This window comes from Mixophyes fleayi, chromosome 5 (genome assembly GCF_038048845.1).
Source record: "Mixophyes fleayi isolate aMixFle1 chromosome 5, aMixFle1.hap1, whole genome shotgun sequence".
NCBI lineage: Eukaryota > Metazoa > Chordata > Amphibia > Anura > Limnodynastidae > Mixophyes > Mixophyes fleayi.
In genome coordinates, this window is record NC_134406.1 from 192,269,128 (window position 1) to 192,288,506 (window position 19,379).

At 41.3% G+C, this 19,379-nt stretch overlaps 1 protein-coding gene and 1 long non-coding RNA gene across 3 annotated transcripts in view; one reads left to right on the forward strand and one right to left on the reverse strand.

Moving 5' to 3' along the window:
* Positions 1-760: 760 nt before the first annotated feature.
* Positions 761-13,187, reverse strand: LOC142158871 (uncharacterized). Its single transcript, XR_012692878.1, has 3 exons — positions 13,103-13,187; positions 1,515-1,605; positions 761-1,396 (listed from the first exon to the last, which is right to left on the reverse strand). It is a non-coding gene; the product is annotated as an uncharacterized LOC142158871 (long non-coding RNA).
* Positions 13,188-13,351: 164 nt separating this feature from the next.
* The window catches only part of MBP (myelin basic protein), a 136,240-nt gene continuing 130,212 nt past the window's right edge, over positions 13,352-19,379 (forward strand). Inside the window, exon 1 of one of the 2 annotated variants that reach the window (XM_075213210.1) lies at positions 13,352-13,449. The gene's annotated coding sequence lies outside the window, so the exon portion shown is untranslated. The remainder of the gene's footprint in view (positions 13,450-19,379) is intronic. The other variant, XM_075213209.1, reaches the window with a different exon arrangement.

The window sequence follows — 19,379 nt, forward strand, 5'->3', positions numbered from 1 at the left end:
AGGGAGTAATATGCCCCAGGTGACTAATAATTAATTAAGAGAGATGTGCACGCGCCTGACTGCACCTAATGCCGGGATGCGGCATTAGAGAAGAAAGTGTCCGGACCGTTGCCTTAGCAACGGCTGGGGCGAAAACCGGAAGCTCGTAACACCTGGAAAATGCTCAGGCCAAAAATAGTGTCTATGCTGTTGGAATGGCTGTGTATTACAAGTTTTGTAGATCAATAATTTGTAGCTTACTACATTTTTAAACTCTACAGAAATCTGTAATTTATTGTCCAATTGCAACTATCCATTTATATATAGTTTAATTCATTTTTACAAAGTATGTCATACCAAAATTGTATTTAATTACGATCTTCCTGTTATTTTATTTCCTGCCAAATCTCAATGCAGCATCAGTTGTTGCACTGTGGGTTCAACTGCATCGACGATGAGTGCTGCATGACCTTACACATCAGCAATGCCAGTCCCAATACTACAGTGTTTTGACAGACTACAATGTGCTTGTTCCATGACAGTCATGGAGAGCATGGAGCTCTTGGTCTTGCGAGATGAGGTCATCCTTAACTTGCAAGACTGAGAGCTTTCCTGAATGGCATATACTGTATATGCAAAAATTCTATTTCTTCCATTAGACAAATATTTTTTAAAGTTATGTACTACTTATAAATGACCATGCATCACTATCACATGAATATGTTACTAATACAGAGACAGAATGTTGTTAAAAGGAATTTAATAAGGTAAGATAGCCACAATGCATAAAATAATTAAAAGAAAAATAATACTATGACATGGCTTACCGCTTTTCACGTGCTAGGCATGTCCCCAAAGAGGCCCAGCCACACACCCAACATTGTGTGACCTTGCCCACTTTGATGGCACTCGGTGGTGGCACACAATATCTATCCTAAAGATCTGTGGATGGGGCTCCAAGATATTGCTTCCTCTTCCGCTAATCTCTGCCAGCGGACACTACAATTTTTTCCCACTATTCATTTCAATATTGCTCAAGATTTATCAGGTAGTTTTGATAAACAGCAATTTTCAAACCATTCCTTATATTCTTCATGGAATTGAGGCCTGGAGTAGATTTACTAAACCGTCAAAAAGGAAAAGTGAAAGTGTTGTTCAGAGCAGCCAATCAGATACTAGCTATCATTTTCTAGAATGTACTAGATACATGATAGCGAGAATCTGATTGTTTGTTATGGGCAACACCTCCACTTTTTCTTTTAGAGGGTTTAGTATATTTACCCCCTAGACATTTTTTGTATGCAAGCCAAATAAATGTAGCTTTTGCTGTACGCTTGGGGCCATGGTCCTTCTTGAATATAAATCTTCTTCCATGTTCTGCTTCATCCGTTTTGGCCTTTAACAAGTATTTTAGTCCCTGAAGCAGAGAAGCATCCACTTAGCATTATACTTCAGCAACTGTGCTTGATGTTAGAGTTATGTTGTGTTCTTAGGATAATGTGCATTGTTAGGATTATGCCAAACATGGAGCCTACCGTTAAGCTCAAACAGTGAAATCTTTGTCTCAACAGGCTATAGCATCTCCCTCCACTTGATAGTTGGATCTCCCATATGACATTTGGAAAACTGTAGGCAAAATTTAATGTTAGTTTTAATCAGCACTGGTATTCTTTTTGCCACCTGTCATGATCTGGAACCATTTGCAGCAGCATCTCCCCTGAGGATGCTGCTTTTCCTTCCCCTGATCCTGCCTGCTAAGGGTTAAGCTTACATTATTACATCAGGATCCTAATCACCTGTGGCTGACAACCTGTGCCAGTTCATCAATTGACTTTGCTGCTGGTAGTTCCTCAGTGTTACTCCTGTGTTCTAATCTTGACTGAACTCCTCGTATTGACTCCTTCTTCTCCCTGTTTTGCACCTCATCTTATGACCCAGACCCTGTAGTCTATCGCTACTACCTGGTAAGCCAGTCTCTTTGCACTTCACCTGTAGTATCTCCAGCTTCTTAGCTCTATCTGCCAAACAAGACATCCAGTATCTAAGTGCATTTTAAACAGATTTGGACACATGCTATTTTTAGAATCAGGATGTAACCCCATTTACCAAAACATGGATTTACATGCATTGCAAAGCCACTAATATTTATACTTAGCTATGAAATTCTTAAAAACCTTGCTGTGAGTTCCTGGATCATATTTCAGAGGAAGGAGACCCACTAGCAAGTCAAAAGGTCTGAATGGCATGAATACTTCAGAAAGTCGCCAAATATACATTCCCACAAAACAACAAAAAAAACCAAAACAAGCCACTTCCCCATATCATTATACACCAAAGGCTTAGTAAACAAAGGCTCATTGTATCAGATATATACATCAGACATAATGCATTTCTTCTAGAGAGGCTAAACAGAAAAAACACATTTTCTACCCTGGTCTCAGAAACAATGATTTCCTATCTCAAAATACATAATATTAAAAATAAGTGCATTAGCAATTTATATAAATAAGCGGCCTGCGCTATTTCCTTTAAATAAATTTATACCAGAAGTTATTTATCAGTGATCCAGTCACACCCTGAGTCTATGGTTTTGAGTTATTTGCCTTATCATTTACTGCATCTGTTTTTACCTGTGTTGAAAATAAATCACTTTGTTTCATTTCCCACTACTCTGCGTGGTGTTTATACTAAGAATCCTGCCACCATCCTCTCATGAAATGCAGATTTGTGAATTGCCCTGGCTATCGTTCCTTATACAGTTTCTCTAATCTCTGCCAAGAAAGACTGCTAATAAGATGTTTTACAATAACCTTTTTTTGGATTTGCTTTTAATTGTCATTTATCCTCACAATTAAGTTTTTTGGAAACGCACTAACCAACTGGAGGACTTCTCGCAGGCAGGTGTATTTATTTTGAATCATTTAAAACAATTACATTTTACAAAGCTTGACTCCAATTAATTATGTGACCTATGAAGAAAACTGATTACACCAAAATATATTTAGGTATATCTTGGCTAAATGGGTAAATACTTATGTACATAATTATTGTTTGTTTGTTTTTTATTTGTAATTAATATGAAAAAAGTATTATAGCTTTTCAAATTATTATCATTAGACATTACAAATTATTTTGTGGTTGAATTCCAAAATAAATTCATTTAGATTCCATGATGTAAAAAAATACAATCTGAAAAATGCTAATAGTGGAATACTTTTTATGGGCACTGTATGTTATATATTAATTATTTAGTAATTAGAAACAGTTTACTAGATTAATGGACTTGTAAATAGCTGCACTGATGGATGTTTTCTTTCCTGGAGCAGTTGCTGCATATATCTGCCAAACTCATCCATCAGCTTGTTTACAGGACACTGTGGAACTATGGCAGCTGTTGCAAAACTAAAGTTTTATGCAGGTTCTATTCACATGACACATACTCTATATGTTATGAGTAATTAATTACAGAAGTGTGGATAACATCATTATTATCCACACAAGTTAGAAAGCCATGCAAGCTTGGATGATTTGCCATTACGAAAATCTGAGGAGACTTTTGTAACAAATTTACCTGAAAAAGGTGTATTGGCCACAGTTTTTAGAGCTAGAACATTGTGCATTTTGTATTTCTTCTTATATTTTAACTTGTATCTAATGCATTTTACAGTATCTGCCATGAAAAATCACTGAATTACTTAATTAATTACTTTCCATTTTTGATGAGAAGTTAGGTGGGACTCCCTTCCACTGGCTTCCCATATTTATAGTAATATACCAAACTGTGTCATTTGTCAATAGAATACTAGAGGACAATATACTTGAATGGTGGAAGACTGGAATGGCCAAGGAAACATTCAAAGTGTTAGGAATGGGTGATATGTTGTGAGCATGGTTGCCATCAGATATTGTGGGGCCCAGTATAAATGAAACGGGCATGCGCCACCTCCTCCTTCTCAACACTCCCCAGGGCCCAGTGGATACAGAGGTGTAGCGCACCCCTCCCCCAGTACTGAGGTGCACTACATGCCGCTTAGACTTTCCCATATGCACCCCAGGCCCCCCCACATCGCCCTTAAATGTGCACCAAACCTATCTATATACCATAAGACCTTCCCGCATTGCACCTTACATGCCCCTCAGACTTACGCACATGCTCTCCAGACCTCCCACATGCCTAAACACCTCCCCACACGCCTCTTATATAACCATCAGATCTCCTAACATGTTATCATCAGATCTCACAACATGCCATCATCAAACCTCCTCCCATGCCATCAGACTGTTTCTTAATACTCAGAAAAATCCCCCTGCACTCTGCTATAGCCAGCAAAGAAGCTGCCATTTCTACTGTAAATAAAAATGCAAAAGTCTCAGTTGCACACATTTGCAAATGTATGTTAAGCCACGCGCCACTCCACGGCGCTTTTGCTAATAGGGTGGTCCTAACTCTAAACAATGAGGGTCCCATATATTTGGGCCATACATATGTGTTTTTAAATTAAGAGCTAACTTACCAGAGGGTACCCCAGAAGCCTCCAAATGACAATACAGCAACTGCACTCCCCATCAGCTACTGATACCGACATGCCTCTCAAACAAATAATACAGAAGTGGAAGTTGCTCAATTTATAGGCTCTTAGCAAAGGCTTGAAAGCGTGGGGTTATTCAGAAAGGAACAACACAGAGAAAAATCCCCCAGCACACTGCTATAGCCAGCAAGGGAGCTGCCATTTCTACTGTAAATAAAACTGCAAAAGTCTCAGTTGCACACATATCATCATCATCAACGTTTATTTATATAGCGCCACTGATTCCGCATCGCTGTACAGAGAACTCATTCACATCAGTCCCTGCCACATTGGAGCTTACAGTCTAAATTCCCTAACTTACTCACACAGACACACTAGGGTCAATTTTGACAGCAGCCAATTAACCTACTAGTATGTTTTTGGAGTGTGGGAGGAAACCAGAGGACCCAGAGGAAACCTACGCAAATACGGGGAGAACATACAAACTCCACACAAATAAGGCCATGGTCGGGAATTGAACTCATGACCCCAGTGCTGTGAGGCGGAAGTGCTTACCACTTAGCCACCATGCTGCCACATATGCAAATGTATGTTAAAGCCACCCGCCACTCCACGGCACTTTGCTAAGAGGGTGGTCCTAACACTAAACAGTGAGAGTCCCATATATTTGGGCCATACATATGTGTTTTTAAATTGAAAGCTAACTTACCAGGAGGTACCTCAGAAGCCTCCAAATGGAAATACAGCAACAGCACTCCCCACCAGTTACTGATACCAACATGCCTCTCAAACAAACACTACAATCAATTTATATGCTCTTAGCAGGGGTTATCCTGAAAGGAACAACACAGAGAGTGTAACTGAGACTTTTGCATTTTTATTTACAGTAGTAATGGCAGCTTCTTTGCTGGCTATAGCAGTGTGCTAGGGGATTTTTCTCTGTGTTGTTTCTTAATACTTTCAGATAGAGACTCCACCTGCCACTGTCACTCACTATCTTGGTGAGACGATGGTGGGAAAATGTGAGTGTGACATCAAGACAGACTGTCACGGTCGTCTGAATTTCTTGATCCGATTCGGGACCCTTGGGACTAGCTGGAGCAGGAGTGAAACAGAACTTAGCAGCCTGGATGAACTTCTTGCTCATGTTCGTGCTGATTGTAGAATATAGCAGGGGAATTAGCAGTCTGGAAATGTAGACAGGAACACTGCACTTGTAATGCAGTCAGGAACACTGCACTTGTAATGCAGTCAGGAACACTGCACTTGTAATGCAGTCAGGAACACTGCACTTGTAATGCAGTCAGGAACACTGCACTTGTAATGCAGTCAGGAACACTGCACTTGTAATGCAGTCAGGAACACTGCACTTAGGAGTGCAGACAGGATTACTGCACTTGTAATGCAGTCAGGATTACTGCACTTGTAATGCAGTCAGGAACACTGGAGCCAAGAACTATCCTCTGGAGAGAAGTGTGTTGTTCTGGCAATGAACAGATCACAGCAGCAGGTTTAAATAGGATGTCCCAAACAACTATTGGCTGATCAGTTCATGTGATCACAGCTTCTGAATCTGGTTGGTTTGGAATGATCACCTGACTGCATCCAAGATGGCCGCGCCCATGCTGCAGGACAGACAGTATGTGTTTGTTTACAAATGAAGGTGTGGAGAACGGGAATGCTGCAGATGACCAGAAGGGACCCAGGTAGCCGTGATATGACAGCGGCGGATGAGGTAAGTGCGGCTAAGATCCCGATTTGTGACAGTACCCCCTCCCTTACGAGTGGCCACTGGACACTTAGATTGGGGCTTAGTTGGAAACTTGCGGTGAAATTTTTTGATGAGAGATGGAGCGTGAACATCAGAAGCTTTGATCCAGGCCCTCTCTTCTGGACCATAGCCCTTCCAGTCGACTAGATATTGTAAGGTTTTATGTCGAAACCGAGAGTCCAAGATCTCTTTAATTTCATATTCGTCACCATGTTCAGTCTGCACTTCAGGAGAAACCAGTTTGGGTGTATAAAACCGATTTAGCACCAGTGGTTTCAAGAGAGAGATATGGAAGGTGTTGGGTACCCTGAGGTAAGATGGTAGATGTAATTTGTAGGACACTGGATTGATGACTCGGGAGATGTTAAACGGTCCAATAAAGCGAGGAGCGAATTTCATAGATGGAACTCTGAGGCGTAGATTGCGAGTAGACAGCCAGACTCTGTCTCCGGGTTTCAAGCTTGGAATGGCTCGTCGCTTTTTGTCGGCCTGAATTTTGTAGCGTTGGGACGCTTTAAGTAGAGATTCCCGTACCTGGCGCCAGTGGCCTGAAAAATTCTTTAGGAAAACTTCAGAGGCAGGTACTGAGGCTGTAGGAAGTGGAGTAAACAAGGGTACCCTGGGGTGTAGGCCATAGACCGTATGAAATGGAGTGGAAGCAGAGGATTCGTGATAATGATTATTATGAGCAAATTCTGCCCAAGGAAGCAGATCTACCCAGTCGTCTTGAGAAGAGGATATGTACAAACGGAGAAATGTTTCTAGGTCTTGATTAACTCTTTCCGTTTGCCCGTTGGATTGGGGATGATAGGCCGAAGAGAAGTTTAGTTTGATCTGTAGTGCTTGGCACAAGGATCTCCAGAATTTCGCCACAAACTGAACTCCTCTATCTGAGACGATTTCTTCAGGACACCCATGCAAACGGAAGATCTCCTTTATAAATTGCTGAGCCAGGATAGGTGCTGATGGGAGTCCACGGAGAGGAACAAAATGCGCCATTTTAGAGAATCGGTCAACGATGACCCAGATGGTATTGAAATTATTAGAATTGGGCAAATCGGAAACAAAGTCCATAGAAATATGGGTCCAGGGTTTGGTGGGAATAGGCAGAGGCAAAAGTTGACCAGCTGAAGATTGTCTTGAACTTTTATGTTGGGCACAGCTGCCACATGCGGAAACAAATTGCTGAACATCCTGATGAAGCGTAGGCCACCAGTAGCTTCTCAATATGAAAGATTGAGTTTTGCGGATGCCAGCATGACCGGCAAATCTGGAACAATGTGCCCATTGGAGCAATTTTTTCCGCAGATTCTCAGGAACAAAAGTTTTCCCCTGGGGAGGTGTATTGTCGGGTCTACTGACTGCGATGCTGAGTGGGCTGATAATAGGCCGTGGATCCACAATGATGGAATCTTCTTCTTTTACCATAGAACGTGACAGAGCATCGGCCTTGCGATTTTTGGAACCGGGACGGAAGGTGACATGGATATCAAATCGAGAAAAGAATAGTGCCCATCGGGCCTGACGTGGATTCATGCACTGTGCAGTTTTAAGGTAGAGCAGATTCTTGTGATCCGTGTATATTGTGACAGGATAACGAGCTCCCTCAAGTAAATGTCTCCACTCTTCAAGCGCCAATTTGATGGCAAGCAGCTCTTTGTCCCCTATGGCATAATTTCGTTCAGCTGGTAAAAATTTTCGGGAGAAGAACCCGCAGGGATGCCATTGCTCATCAGCTGGTTTTTGGGAGAGAACTGCCCCTACTCCGACAGATGAGGCATCAACTTCCAAGTAGAATGGACAGGTTAAATCTGGTTGCCTCAGTATGGGAGCAGAAATAAATGCTTGTTTCAGAAGTTGAAAAGCAGATTGGGCTTCTTCAGACCACTTGGCAGGATTAGCTCCTTTTTTGGTGAGGGCGGTGAGTGGTGCTACTACAGTAGAGTAGCCACGAATAAATTTTCGATAGTAGTTAGCAAATCCCAGAAATCGCTGTACTGCCTTTAGTGTAGATGGTTGAGGCCAGTTAAGAATAGCTTGCACCTTCTCTGGGTCCATACGGAGACCGGTGCCCGAGATGATATACCCCAAGAATGGAATGGATTCAACTTCGAAGGTGCATTTTTCAAGCTTGCAATACAGTTTATTCCTTCTGAGACGGCTGAGGACCTCTTTAACATGTCTGCGATGGGACTGGATATCAGAGGAGAAAACGAGGATATCGTCCAAATATACCACAATAGTATGGTACAGTAAGTCCCGAAAGATTTCGTTTATGAAATTCTGAAAAACCGCTGGGGCATTGCTCAGACCGAATGGCATGACAAGATACTCGTAGTGCCCATCCCTGGTGTTAAAGGCGGTTTTCCATTCATCGCCACGCCTGATACGGATCAAATTGTAGGCCCCGCGGAGATCCAACTTCGTAAATATTTGCGCACCTTTGACTCTGTCAAATAACTCTGTGATGAGGGGCAGAGGATACCGGTTCTTGATGGTAATGTCGTTGAGACCTCGGTAATCGATGCAGGGACGTAATCCACCATCTTTTTTTTTTACAAAAAAGAACCCGGCTCCTGCCGGTGAAGAGGATGGGCGAATAAAGCCCCTTTCCAAGTTCTCTTTTACATATTCAGACATAGATTTTGTCTCAGGGATAGAAAGAGGGTAGACTCTGCCACGCGGTGGGGTTTTACCCGGAACAAGATCAATGGGACAGTCCCAATCCCGATGAGGTGGTAGAGTTTCAGCGGCCTGCTTACTGAAAACGTCTGTGAACTCTTGGTAGGCAGAAGGAACTGGCAAAACTTCCTTATCAGAGGTGGAGCAATGTGGAAGAACACGTTGTAAACAGGACCCGAAACAAGTTGGAGCCCACGCCAGGATTTGTGGAGTCGACCAGTCAATATGGGGGTTATGCGTTTGAAGCCATGGAAACCCGAGAACCACAAGGCTAGTGGCTTCTGGGATGACCAAAAAGGTAAGAGACTCGGAATGCAGAACTCCTATTTGGAGCGTCACTGGAGAAGTCTGATGCGTAATGGTACCCCCTGGAATACGGCTACCGTCAACCGCAGAGAGAAAGATGGTCACTGGAATTTTCTCTAGTGGAATGGCTAGTTCAGCAGCTAATCTGGCAGACATGAAATTCCCAGCTGCTCCAGAATCCAGCAGGGCTGAAATGTATTGGGAGCCTTGAGCGTGTTTCAGAGTGACTGGGATAATACAGTCCTTGCCTTGTGGGGAGCGAAGAGCCACTCCTAGGCTCACTTCCTCATTGTCAGCTAGGAGGTTGTGTTTACCCGGCTTACGAGGACAATGATGTAACAGATGTCCGGAACTGGCACAGTATAAGCAAAGTTTCTCTCTAACTCGCCGTTCTCGCTCGGTGGGTAAAAGACGTGCTTTGCCTAATTGCATGGGTCCTTCAGGGAAAGGAGACGGTACACGGACCCGTTGAATAGGGTGGAACTTGGGGTGTTTCAGCCTCCTCTTTTCTAGAGTTCTTTCTCTGAACCGAAGATCAACCCGATTGCAGGTGGTAATCAATTGGTCTAGCGTTGTAGGTAAGTCCCGAGACGCTAATACATCCTTAATGTGGTCAGACAGGCCCTGCCAGAAAACCGCAACAAGAGCATCGTTATTCCAAGATAGTTCAGAGGAAAGTGTTTGAAATTGAACGGCATATTGGCCAACAGACTGCTGCCCTTGCCGAAGGCGCAGAATATCTAAAGCGGCTGACGTTGTTCTTCCAGGCTCGTCGAATATTCTGCGGAAGGTAGACAGGAAGCTATCAATGTCAAATAAAATTGGGTCAGATTTTTCCCAGAGCGGTGATGCCCATGCCAGAGCTTGCCCTGATAGTAGCGAAACAATATAAGCAGTTTTGGTACGTGCAGTGGGGAAATTTCCGGGTTGTAATTCAAAGTGTATACTACACTGGTTGAGAAACCCGCGGCAATTCTTCGGATCGCCATTGTATTTAGCTGGCGTGGGAAGGTGGAGTCTGGATGAAGTAAGTAGTGAAGCAGGTATTACTGGCTCAGGCGGAGTATGGGATGGTTGACTGCGGAATAACTGCAAGGTATCCATACGTGTAGAAACATCCTGCAGCAATCTCAAAATTTGCCCCTGGTTAGTTTCTTGTCTCTCAATGCGTTCAGCTAATATTTGGACAGAGTCCTCCCTCGGGGTATGTTCCCCTAGCGGATCCATTTGGCCAGAACAAACTGTCACGGTCGTCTGAATTTCTTGATCCGATTCGGGACCCTTGGGACTAGCTGGAGCAGGAGTGAAACAGAACTTAGCAGCCTGGATGAACTTCTTGCTCATGTTCGTGCTGATTGTAGAATATAGCAGGGGAATTAGCAGTCTGGAAATGTAGACAGGAACACTGCACTTGTAATGCAGTCAGGAACACTGCACTTGTAATGCAGTCAGGAACACTGCACTTGTAATGCAGTCAGGAACACTGCACTTGTAATGCAGTCGGGAACACTGCACTTGTAATGCAGTCAGGAACACTGCACTTGTAATGCAGTCAGGAACACTGCACTTAGGAGTGCAGACAGGATTACTGCACTTGTAATGCAGTCAGGATTACTGCACTTGTAATGCAGTCAGGAACACTGGAGCCAAGAACTATCCTCTGGAGAGAAGTGTGTTGTTCTGGCAATGAACAGATCACAGCAGCAGGTTTAAATAGGATGTCCCAAACAACTATTGGCTGATCAGTTCATGTGATCACAGCTTCTGAATCTGGTTGGTTTGGAATGATCACCTGACTGCATCCAAGATGGCCGCGCCCATGCTGCAGGACAGACAGTATGTGTTTGTTTACAAATGAAGGTGTGGAGAACGGGAATGCTGCAGATGACCAGAAGGGACCCAGGTAGCCGTGATATGACAGCGGCGGATGAGGTAAGTGCGGCTAAGATCCCGATTTGTGACACAGACTATATGTACACCAGAAGTATCAAATATAAAACAAAAAAACTGTCAGCGCTCAATGATCAAAAAAGCTGCCGGATATCTAAAATAAATAGGGTACACAAACCTATTTTATAGATAGACAATTGATAAAAAGTCCAGATAGACAGCGCTAAATTGTACCCAAAGATCTCTTAGAAAAAATATAAAAAAAACAATAAAATATATAGCATATATAAAAGTCTAAGTAACACAATAACCATCTATCCTTAATTCATCATATGAAATCTCTTCAATGCTGGATATGCAGTGTGTTCACAAGGAAAGTTGTGACTTTCACCTCCCCATCACCTCTGAATCAAAAAGTGAGAAATCAATTCCTACCAGAGGGTATGGAATATGGGCATGTTACAGGTTCTTTATCACTCCTCTCCGTTTCCTCTTGAATAGAAATATCTTGCTAGTATATATTTCTTTCCTCGTGATGTCTCACAAATATTGAATGGAAACAAAAATTATATAGATCTAGCGTGATATAGTTTAAAAGGATCAATATTTATTAATATTCCATCAAACATGTGACAGAAAAGGCATAAAAAATTCCAACAATGAAGAAAATCTCGATAACGTTTATGTGTAAAGACTCCTACCATATAGTCGATGTATAAGCGCATATCATATATCCCATTCTAAGACATCGGCAACATATGGAGGTACATTCATAAATCAGTCTGGGCTTCAACGTGTTTCAACCGTTCATACGGTCTTTATCAAGAAGGCTTCTTTGGGTACAATTTAGCGCTGTCTATCTGGACTTTTTATCAATTGTACACCAGAAGTAGTTAGCGGCTGGGATCATCTGGGCCAGTGACAGTGTGTCCCCTTGTCAGTCTGAACCCCTTACAATTGTACTCCTGCAGCCCTGGTTGTGAGGGCAACATATGATAGGTCCTTTAATCATGTGCTGTCTTCACTATACACTTTACAGTCCTAGCAGTATTGCAGGGCCGTAACTAGGGCCATGCGATGGGGGCGACCGCCCAGGGCGCAATACTGAAGGGGGGGGGGCGCAATTTAAGAATATTTTAAGTTCATTTGGTTAAAATTGAGGGCTATGGGGGCGGCATTTGTCTTTCTCGCCCCAGGCGCTATCATTCTAAGTTACGGCTCTGCAGTATTGTTTGCAGTCCTATAAATTCTATACATATTGGGCACCAACAATATCTACCTGTTAAAGAGGAGTTGGGAGCATTGGAGTGGTTCATTTTCTACTCTACTGAAAATGGCTTAAAGGAAAAAAAGCCTTTAGTATTTTTTTTCCCTAAACTATAAATAAAATGCCAGTGTAGATGTACCCTCACTCAAGATGCTTGATGGGTGGACTGTTCTTACGCACGGACATGTTTAGGAGTATATGCTCTCATGTGTACATGTTTAAACACAACATACTTGAACTTTCCAACTATAACTAAGAATATAATTTAATGTTACTAAGTTATGTAAAACCTCTTGGTGTGACAGGAAATGGCAAAACACAATAAATGTTTCACAGTCACTGCAAAAAGTGATCATCAATATACTTACCATAATTCATTATCAGTACTGAAACAAAAATGTGCAACTTATAAAGTCACGCTGTATTCAAATGATATATGAGTATCAAGTTCTGGGTACAGATTAGTTAGACCCAAAGTGAAAGTAGTCTTATTATTATTATTATGATGTGCATGCTAACTGCAGGTTGAGAGACTATAAGAAAGGTCTAAATATTGAGTAATAAAGTTAGTTATTTAAATGACAAACAAATTACTCTGTGTACACTTTTATTGTAGGGTTCCTACACGCTGAGCACATTCTAACCAATTCCTGCAGGTGGCGTGTCTAATCCCCATACCATTGATAGCATCAGCATTCAGACGGAAGGAAAGATAGCACGATCGGCGCAGCACCTCTGCTGTGCAGGAAGAAGCCCTCGGCGGCCACAACCCTGTAATAACCTGTACAAACAGCTGGAGGTGGAGCAACCTGCGCTGGAGGCGGAGGCTATTCCCTAAAAGAGTACAGTCAAGAAGATTGTATCACCTGGTGTAGAATTTCCATTTAACCTGTTATCTTCTTGCTCACCTCTGAGATTAGCTGCTGCTGTCCCTCCACAGTCCACCCAGTGACCCCCCTCCTTCTCTATTGCTGCTGACATTTTACAAGCATTGGACCCCCAGGAGGCGCCTATATGTGAATACGGTGGGTGCATCTAGTTTCATTCTATTTGGCACCCGGTATGACGGGTATGTGGGTTTGGGAAATGCCACTGGTTAAACAGGAGGGTGTGTTGTTTGGTGGTATACGGGGCACAGGTTGAGTTATGCTCAGACATATCAGGAAATGCAGCACGGAGCAACCTGAATTTCACTATATATTTTGCCATTTATTTCCCCACTGTGCTGGAGGAGGGCTAAGCTGGGATAGGTTGGCACAAGCTAAATGTGGGTGGCATATATCATGTTTTACAAGAGCACCAGCAATCTGTGCTCTGTGATTTGAGCTCTATATACACCCTGCCTTACATTTACCTCCGTGACGTGTCCTCTATATATGATCAAACCCGTATATGTAACAGCTACAGTCACACGACGCAAGTGACAGTGCTAATATACTTATGCAAACATTCCTGCGTTTTATTATAGGAAATTAACCCTTCCAATCCAGTGATCTCTGCAGGGAAGTCAGGGACAGCAGAATATGTAATCGTGGCACTGGTGGACATAAATCATCTGCTAGTAGCAGACGGCTACATTGGTTGACTTAGCAGTTGTAAGAACAGAACATCTGCTTGCAGTGTGTGATTTGTTCATGTGTTTTCAAAAAGTACCTCTCGTATTAGGAGCCTGTTTGGTTACTAGGGCTTCCGGTTGGAAATAATGGCGTGGCTATTAGCTGTTTAGAAAGAGAAAAAAAATGCAGAAAAAAACAAGTTCTGTATCTCCCCCGCCCTCTACACAGGAAGCAGCAAGCTGTATGTCAATGAGATGTCGTGCCCATGGTTTTCATTTCCCCACATGAGCATCTGTAACTTTGTTGTAGCTTTCAAATTTCATAAACTAACTCTAAATTCAATCTCCCCAAACAGAATCCTTTTATCAGTGTGGTCACAGTTACCTGCTGCTTTTTACCACCTATTTTCCAATCTCAATAACTTGGGCTGCTTAATTTTTTTTTTATTTTTTTTGCAATTGATGTTAAAATGCATATGACACCAGTGAACTAATTCCAGGTTATTGCAGTTGGGAATATGTTTGAAACCTACTAGATTGTTGTCACACCGTGAAAAGCAATGCTTTGTAAAGTATAAAAAAACAACATTTTTATACATTTGCAAAAAATAAAACTTTGTATCAAGTAAGATCCAATGTTTTCTTTGTTTAGAGGCACAGCACCCAATATAACCCATGTCTTGTTTGGAATTAATTGAGTATTATTATTATTATCCTTTATTTATAAAGCGACAATATATTATTTAATGCTTTACATTGAGGGGACATTACATATAATGCCATGAAGGTAAATATGGCCCTGCCCAAAAGGGCTTACAATCTAAGAGGTGTGGTGGACAATTCATACATAAAGTTGGCGGCATAACAATTGTGGCTACTGGTGTGAGGGTCTACTGTGAGGTAGAAGCATTATCAGCAACCAGCATTAAGGCAGCCATGGGTGACTGGGATCTCTGTGCAGCTACCAGTGATTGGAATGAGGAGAGACAAGGAAAGTGGAGACATGAAAGATGAACTAGTCAGTATAGAAACCTTAAGAAAGTCAGCTACTAGCAACCATGACTGCTGGACACTTGTTCCCCTTGATCATAGGAGTTGTGGTAGGAGTAGAGTATTGTGTACAAAGTGATATGGATCATATTGGAAAGGAGCCTATACCTCATACTTGATTTGCCATCTTTATGCTTTCTTAAAGTGCACTTGCCTACATTTCATACCTGTGCCCCGGAAACGATCACATCCCCTGCCCACTCAAATGCTCACTAAGGTGGGTAAGGCTTTATGACGCAATTTGTGTCTTTACAACACGTGTCCACCCATCTGACAGGAAATGTACTTGTTCTTCCAGGAGTCTTTGAGAGTCCCTCTCCCCTAATGTGGGAGCCTGGAAGAGTAGGTAACTGTGTGGTAAAGTTAAATGTTTATCTAAATGTAATGTTTAGTTATTATAAATTATAAATTAGACTATTGAGATGTTTTTATTTCTATTGTGTTAACATTCGCTTGTATTTTGTATATATATAGTTTAGAATTGGACAGCACGGTTGCTTAGTGGTTAGCATTTCTGCCTCACAGTAGGGTCATGAGTTCAATTCCTGACCATGGCCTTATCTGTGTGGCGTTTGTATGTACTCCCCATGTTTGCGTGGGTTTCCTCCGGGTGCTCTGGGTCCCTCCTACACTTCAGAAACATACTAGTAGGTTAATTGACTGCTATCAAATTGATCCTAGTCTTTCTCAGTCGCTGTGTGTGTTTGTTAGGGAATTTAGACTGTAAGCTCCAATGGGGCAGGGACTAATGTGAGTGAGTTTTCTGTACAGCGCTGTGGAATTAGTGGCGCTATATAAAAACTGATGATGATTTGAATAGGCAATAAAAAGACACCAACTAACACTTGGGGGTAAATATATCAAGCTACGGATTTCAAAAAGGGGAGATGTTGCCTATAGCAACCAATCAGATTCTAACTGTCATTTTGTAGATTGTACTAAATAAATGATAACTATAATCTGATTGGTTGCTATAGGCAACATCTCCACTTTTTCAGGGACTGATGTGAGTTTTCTGTACAGCGCTTCAGAATTAGTGGCACTATATAATTAGCTGATGATCTAGTTTGATTATAAGCTTTCACTTTTTACTAATCAAATTCAATTTGTTATTAGGTTTACAATTCTCAAATTGCAGTCTGTGGTACTTATTAGTCATATTATCCCTGGAAATGTATTTAAAAATAAATAATATTATGCCAAGGTAAATCAATGGACTTGCAACCAACTCTAGTTTTGGTTATCTTTTTTTTGCTTTGTAAAGCGTGTGTTCTACGTGCTTCAATATTCTAGGTACCTTTTTAAAGGACATACCTTTCTGTTCAAATTGCAGTACTTAATCTCAGGTTGTTTCCTACAACCTCTCGTCACATTGGTTTTCCAACATTAATTAAGAGCCAGCAGAATTGTGACCATGCCCTGCCTTTCATATATACATTATCAGAATAACTCATTATACATTAGACTAATCATGATTACGTCCATCTCTTCTTAGGTTGTTGCCATTTGAGTGATCACCAGTACACTGGTATGGGGAAAGGCACTATCCTTTGAAAACATTTGAGCATTCCCCATCATGCATGTATAAATGTAACAATTTATACATGTATGAATTGTTACATGTATGATGTAACAATCTGATCACATCTCCATAGGTCAAATTGTATGTTTTGGATAAAAGAGTGTAACCTACCATGAATCGTGTGTTGTGAAATATCTTAAAAGGTAGCAGTGGTTCTGTTAGGTGTCCACTATTGCTGCAGGTAGATTAGCAGGAATTTGTCTACTGGAAATACTCCATCCATCCTATTGTGATTCAGCTGCCTTTGTACTCTTTTATTGGGGGCCTTTTCTGATGAACTGAAGCAAAGGGGCGATCTGACACTGACCGAAATGACAGTCAACTCTTGTTTTAGCAAGTGCTACAACCCCACTTCACAGTAAAACAAAACAACAAAATCTGCCTATTTACGTTATTACAGTTTTTATGGTGCCACAAGAGTTTTACAGCACCGTACAGTAGGTAGGATGAAATGGGTAAACAAGGCAAGCACATAATACAATATGACAAGGCATAAATTAATGTGACTTAGTATAAAATAACACAATTGGCAAGACATAATATAATATGACAAGTTCCATATACCATGATATTACAAGTCACAGGTATTCTGTAGACTAAGTTCTTTATACAGGCTACAGATCACTGAGACAACTTCTAATATGTACAGTAGGGTTACATTATTCCTTATAATACACACATTTTTCTAATTGATCACTGAAGTGACGACATCAAAACTCACTGTTCATACATAATAACATAACTTGTAGAAAATAAAAACAATGCAGTGTAGATGGCCATATCCATCAATAGTGCTATCGTCTTCACTGGAAAATTTTCCTGCACAAGCGATCAGATTGAATCTGATAGTGTGTTGCAATCAAGCAATGCAATGTAATTGATCTTAGAATAGTCCTATATCACACATGCACTGAATGGATTTCTACAATCACTATTTTCTTGAAATTATCTTGATTTAAAAATGATTAGATTGAAAAAACACAAAAGACCATAATGCGTTTGCGCCTCAGTTGTATATTGCCGTGACTGAGTGAAAATTCAATAATTCTTTCAGAAATTGAAGGAGGGAGTTTTGTGTGTGTGTGTGTGTGTGGTGTGTGTGTGTGGTGTGTGTGTGTGTGCGGTTGTGCGTGTGTGTGGTGTGTGTGTGTGTGGTGTGTGTGTGTGTGGGTGTGGTGTGGTGTGTGTGTGTGTGGTGTGTGTGTGTGTGGTGTGTGTGTGTGTGGTGTGTGTGTGTGTGTGTGGTGTGTGTATGTGTGTGTGTGTGTGGTGTGTGTGCGTGCGTGTGTGTGTGTGTGTGTGCGTGTGTGCGTGTGTTGTTTTTGGGGGGAGAGTAATACTGGTACTTTAACAGCAAAAACATCATACATATAGGAGGAAAAATACATAGGTAGCTAGACAAAATGGGAGATCCCCATGTATGTTTCTCTTCCTCAAATCTCACCATGACTCATAGGTCATGCAGACAGAACGTGGGTGATGTCTTTCTCTCTGGCTTTATGGTTTTGCATTATTGCTTTAATTATTCTCCTGTTTGTATTTTATGCACATATGACGGAAACATATGAGTGGCATGCATCTAAGTACAAGTTACAGATATATATGAGATTCCTGGTTGTTGTGTCTGGACACACCAGTGTGTCACTGTACCAGGCCAGGTGTGTCACATGAATTTTAGACATGATAGTTGAGTCAGAGAATCGATCTGAAAATTAAATGATTCGTCAATAAATGCTTTTGTGCTATTTACTTCCAGTTTTAATGTTCAGATTTTCAATCGTAGAAATCCTTTATTAAAATGCACCTGACCTTTGTGGAATGAATAAAGGTTACCTCGTTTGCTGGCTGCTGTTTAATTTGCCATTCTTGATGTCAGCTAGTTGTATACAGTGATTTCACAATGATCATGATGGCACAGGGCTGTATGAGTACTTTCACTTATACCCAGATGAAACACTTCACCTGTTGAGGTTTTTAGGGCACTGTGATTATAACTCCTGTACCTTTCTTGCAATTAATTTACGTTTTTAAAGAGTTTTTATTTACAAAGCTTTGTGACGCGCTTCTCTGTGGCACCACTGTTTACCAATCTATATCTGGCTCATTACATTAACATATGTTTGACTCTGGGTTTGTTTCAGGTGCACAGATAACCTGTTTAATTTGGCATGGTCTAAGGAATCTTTTGAATGATTTGTCACTTCCCTTAAATCGTTGCCATGTTCCATCCACCTGATGAGTCATGTGCAGACACAAATAATCTTTTTTTTTTTTATTTGATCTTCTGTTCTACCAATTCTCTTGACACTGTTACTTACTGAAAAGCTATGACAAATATCTGTTTCAAGATATGGAATTTATGCCCACACAGGGTCTATCCTGCATCTGAGATGCATACTAGTCTCAATAGGTTGATTTGACAGAGCTGACCATTATATCTAATGCTGAGAAAGATATAGTTACTTTCTCCTGCATCTATTTCTACACAAGTCAACGCATTTATAATATTGTCAATCATTTAAGAATGGTATTGGCCACTGATGCTATATTACCTGAAATCTTTGCATGCAAACCCTTGAATTGTTATAGATGTTGGCATAATATCTGTGATTTTCCTATGTAGGAATATTCCCAAAACTGTTATTCCATGTAACCCTTGACTTCACTCTTTCTGTAGGAAAAGGGAATGCTATTGCTGCCAATCCACAATTATCTCACCAGTCTGTAGATTGTTTACGATTAAAGGCAGTAAAAAGTCAATTGACTTG